Raw genomic sequence first — 6,000 nt, forward strand, 5'->3', positions numbered from 1 at the left:
AGGACCTATTTTGGCCCAAAGTGCTCCAAAAATTCAATTACCTCCTAGATCTAGCAACCTTCTAAAAGAGAAAGATGAACCTAGAAAGACCTCTAAGAACCAATATGCCCCTTCAATATCCTACATGTTTCTTCTAAATCATATTCCAATAACTTGATACAAGCACATACTACTAAGCCATGAAAATGGAAATAGGTATAGTTAATTCCCATCCATCAACCCTTAAGAAAAGTTTATCATTCTCTATTGATTTTTTTTAATGGTGATAGGGCATAGTATTTCTATCGATTCTTTAAATGTTTTATTATATTTTGTAAATAATTTGTGATACATATAAGAACTAGTTTATAAGGGAAAACTTGGATGATTTTTTTTTTTTAAATCATGAGATCTGGACCCCAAAACGAGCTCCACATCAACCCAACACAAGTTAAAAATTTCATGGAAAACTAATGAAAAGGAAGGTAATATTATATCTCCCTCATAGTTTGAAAATAATTTTGAGGTACATAGAAGAAGAGGGGCATAAGGGAAAATTTAGAATATTTTTTTGAAAAATCATGAGATCTAGACACCAAAATTAGCTCCAAATCAACCCAACACAAATTTAAAATTCCATGGAAGACTAGCAAAGAGAAAGGTTATATCTTGCCCTCTTCTAATTATTTTTCATTAAAATGTAGTCTTGTATATTGCAACAATTATGTACCTTAAAATCACAAATATTGCTAAAGATACATCCTTTTATTCAACAAGGTGCTTTGATGATATCTTATTTCTTAATCACCTCATAGGATTTAAAAACTAAATGGATTCAAAAGTATAGTTTGTAATAGTTCTATTTAAACTTGTCATATATGTAATTGGAATGGTAATTATCAAATTTTAAATCTTTAAACTAACAACCATGGTTTCATCTTTTTGCTTCTAATCAAGTTATTTTGTTTTCATGAGAATTGATTATAAATTGAGGTATTCTTATTTCAAAGTAATAATGTAGTGAAATAATAGAATTGTAATTATTGGAGATGCATATATATTTGATAATTATATTATAGAAAATATTTACAATTATGATTTGATTGCATTGCAATGAAAGAAAATAATTTAAGATTTCAATTATGGATAAAGATCAAGGTCCTTGGATGATTGAATGGGTATTATGAACATTTTTGTCATTCAAGGGTAGTTTATTACTAGTTTCAATAATTTAACTTTTTAAGGGATGAGCTATAGTACATATGGGAATAACTAAAAATATTTTGCCAAAGTACCATTTATTTAAATTTCTACTTTATTAATTATCATATATATTATAGGTTCATGTGCAATGGATGGTATATGTGAATAGTGGAACATAGATTCTCCATATTTTAGGTTGCTCCATTTTTTTGTGTTCTTTGTACAAGAGAAGAATAAGAAGAAGAAAATTTAAACATCCACGAGGCTAAGGATAGCCTATGGGATAGCATGTCCAATCAAAACTGGCTTTTGTAGATCAATTATTTGCCTATGCAAGTTGATGACAAATAATTAAATTTCTTAATATACTTGCTAATTAAATTATGCCACAAGATAGTGGTTAAGATATAAATAAACTTATCCCTATTGTCCTTGAAGTCATAACACTCTAAGATAAAATTCTTTTCAATTTCCACTTTCCCTGAGATGCAAAAAGTGCAAACCCATTCAACCCAAACCTCTTTTGGCCTTTTCCAAACCCAATCTCACAACGGATTTTGTGACAGTTAGTTCTAAGCTTAGCAATAAGAATTTTTACTCTCCATGAGATATCAACCCCTATATAATTTTTTTGAAGATGATCACACATGGGATTAAAATCATTGATATAGTATTGTTTCCTTCTTTCTAGCCTGATACCCCAAATTATCTTGTAAAAGTTATTCATAACGAAGACATTTATCTTCTTATTATTTATTGGGCACATATTCAAATAAATGTTCCATTTACTCATACATTTGATGTTTTTTTGCATCCAAGTCATCTTTATCTTGCACAAAATATGTCATTGAATACAACCTTAGGCCATCTACATTCTTCAATTTGCTCGATTATTTTTAAATAGATAATGAGGCACACCATAGCAATTGATTTAATACTAGTAACTCCTATTTCACTTAACATGATATCATAGGAAATTGTAAAAAAAAAAAATTGTGATAAAAGTGGTAGAAGCTACTAAATTGTTTATTAAAGCACTAGTACAAAAACAGCAATATATGACTAAATAAACAACCAAAAATTGTAGATAAATGACTAAATTTGATCACGTGACCACTGGTAGTTTATTGCCAATCATAAATCAGTTTGGTCACGTGACCACTAGTTGTTTGATTGATCAATTTGGTCATCGATTTGGTCATTGATTTGGTCGTCAATTTGTTCATTGATTTAGTCATATATTTAGTCACTAATTTAGTCATATATTTAGTCACTAATTTAGTCATATATTTAATCATTAATTTAGTCATTGATTGTTGTTCTCTGGTCATTTATTTAGTCATATTAGTGATTTATTTAGTCATATATTTAGTCATTAATTTAGTTATATATTGAGTCATTAATTTAATCATTGATTTTTGTTAAATGGTCATTTATTTAGTCATCATAGTCACTATTTTAGTCATATATTTAGTCTTTATTTTATTCATATATTTACATCCATTGATAGTATATTTAATCATTTTATAATGGAAAAATAATATAACATTAAACTTGAACTAGATCATAAAAGAAAATAAAAATATTACATATACGAACAAGCTACATGTTAGAATTAAAAGATTGATTGAACATAAATCAAGTTATAAGATGTCAAATCTGTCTAAGGGTATATATGTAAATATAATAAAAGATGTCAAAGTTGTATAAGAGTTTCCAACTCTTTCAAAATATCTAAAATACTGCATAAAATAATAAGAAACATGATAAACATATTCAACTATATCATTTTCTGCAAATATTTTAATGGCCACCTTGCAAATGTTCCCTCTTTCTCTTTCAAACGGATGGCTCCATCTAGTTTGTCTTCATAAGGAAGAGGTATGTTACTTGTGACCATTAAAATGTTCACATTTGCGTCGCCTATTCCTTTTAAGTTTACTCCATGTAGAATAGATAGGGAGTGAATCCTCCCAATGCCAACAACAACACTATCAAATGGATCCAACAACCTAACTTTATCACCTTCATTGAATTTATCAATGCGTTTCTACAAAAAGAAAAAATAACACGTTATACTAATACATATGTAATGATTACCCTCATTTGCATAATAAAACAACCATTAATTTAATAGTACACGTGTTAAAATAACTACAAAAAGAAAATTTCAAAAAAATTGCAATAATTCTATAGCTGAAAATAAGACATCTAGCAGACCAAAGTTATGAATTCACTGTAATAGTCATACAATTATAAGAAATACTGCAATGTCAGTAAAAGTAGTTTTCTGCACACATTTTCTTATATTATTCTACATAACAGTCTAATTACAGATGTTATTTCATGTCATAGACTTAGTGTCAAGTTTTGAAACCTATTGGGTTGGATGGAGGCGTGAAGCCACTTCATTTTGGATTTTGAATCACCTGATTCCATTAAGTATTGGCTGAGATATTCACATTTTAGTGGAAGGTTGTCAAAGCCCTCATTAGGATAACTCAAGATGCATTAAAATGTAACCAGAATAGCCTTTCAGTGAAAGAGAGATGCTGAGGAAATAAAAAAGGAACCTAGCAACACTAAAGTTTCATCAAAACGAAAAGAAAAGAAAGTGAGACAAGCACAACAACTTGACCCTCAAAGTATCTATCGAAAGACCGAGTTCCGTCGAAGTATCCAATTCGATGAAAATGGGCACAGTCTCATAGATGAAAAGGACATGTCAGTGAAATCCCAAAAGCATCTGTCGAAGCACAAGACTCATCGAAGTGGATATGAAGTGGGGCCCTTTAACCGGAGTCACAAATTGATGAAATGGAATGGATCTCATCGAAGCAAAAGGGGTTTCAATGAAAACAAGCTATCGAGTAAAGCATTAGAGTGTATGGCGAAATGAGACCTTTCATTGAAAAATCCAATATCGATGAATTCAATGGATAACTCATCGAAATATGGTTGTCGATAGAAAATGCATATCGATAAAAGGTGAAAACACTTGCGCGAAGAGAGAGTTTCATCGAAACAAAATAAATAGTGTTGGGTCTATACTAAAGATGGGCATTGATGAAATTAGGGTGTCAAAGAACATGAAAAGAAAGTCATCTAAGGGGTATGTTTCATCGAAATAAGTGTTTCCTTCAGGAAATGTGGCACACTCATGCATCATGTTAGCATATAATCTTTCAAAATTATTTATGCTATTGAGATGCTATTTGCTTATGCTTTTCAATAACTATTTTTTATCATGAGAATAGTTACTGCTGAAGTTTTATGTGTAGTAATGACCCTACAACATCAATTCCCATCCATCTATGATCTGTCTCTAAAGAGTCAACCATCAACTGGGCAATTATGGGGTGGCACTGAGTAAGATAAGGCTTTCAATTTGACAAATTTAGCCAAAGAAGCAAGATCTATGTAATATCTCAAAGATTGAGGTTTTGTGAGGTTTTGTTCAGTTTATATAAGAAATCATAAACATGTGTATTTCATTAAGGGGAGCACATTTTATAAGCATATCAAACCATCGGTGTAGCTTACCCCGAAGAAAGCACCTTAGAAAAGCGAAAGGTCATCAGGAAGTGATTAATTATCGCAAGAAGGGGATAAGAGTTATCTCGATATCCAATAGACACATTAGGAGGATATACACTGACTTAGTAATTACTAAAGTATCATCGGTGTAGCCTTCACTATCGGAACATGTGAATTATTGTTTTGTCAATAGTCGATAAGGCTATCGGTAAAACTTACACCGATAGGAAGAGAGACATTAGTTATCAGCATAACTTAAAGAGATCGGGATGTATCATTTCAAGCTATCCCGATACCCAATGGAAATAATAAAGCAGGAGGTTCATTGGATAAAAATAACTATCGACATAAGCTATTAAAAGTTATACCGATACCCGATGGAGGCATCGGGAAGACACACGCCGATAAACAACAAAGTAACTTAAGGAATGAAACATTGCTGACGGTGCCAAGGGAGTAATTCATCAGGAAAGAATATACTGATGAGTCGTTACATATGAAATTCAAAACTAAAACCAAAGTATCTTGTATTTAATGCTTACAATTGAGTAGATTGATGGCTCACACGAGGCAAATTAAGAACCAAATGCAGACTGTGTCTTAGTAAAAACACGCAAGATGATAATTGTTGCTCATAGTTCTTCACGCATCATGGAAGCTTCAAGTTCATCAGGAATAAATAGGAGTGCTAAGGGCTCAGAATCCACATCTAAAAAATAAAAAACAACGGAAGCCCCTCCCGCACAGAAACTGAATCAAGACATTATTGATCAATTGCAGTCTCTAGGTCCAAAATCAAGAAGGTCGAAACAACATTTTCCTAGAAAAGATGAGCTTGAAGACAAGTTTAAAGGGGTTGGAGATGTGTGGAAAAAGGTGAGAGGTTAATAACTCTTCCTATTTCATTTTCTAAGAAAAGACAAAGAAGTACCGATTTGTAACCTGTGGATAACCAACTTAGGTAAATTGGTTGTTCCAAATGTTTTCATAAATATTATACTGATGGAAGTCCTGGTCAAAAATTATAATTTTGTGAAGAGATGCATTCAGTTTCCAAATGGCGAGGTTTTCATCAGATTTAGCCATGACACCATAAATGAAGTTTTTAGCTTAGACCCTAACCTTGATGTACCCTTGTTATTTGAAGAGCTAGAGGAGGAATTTGTTAAAATGGATACTACTTACAAAGGGTGGAACTTAGCCTTTCATAGGGTTGAGAAGGGAATTCTAATAGAAGAGGATGGTCGCCCATTTAATATGGATATGTTCACACACTACTTA

This window comes from Cryptomeria japonica, chromosome 3 (assembly GCF_030272615.1).
Source record: "Cryptomeria japonica chromosome 3, Sugi_1.0, whole genome shotgun sequence".
NCBI classification, from domain to species: Eukaryota; Viridiplantae; Streptophyta; class Pinopsida; order Cupressales; family Cupressaceae; genus Cryptomeria; species Cryptomeria japonica.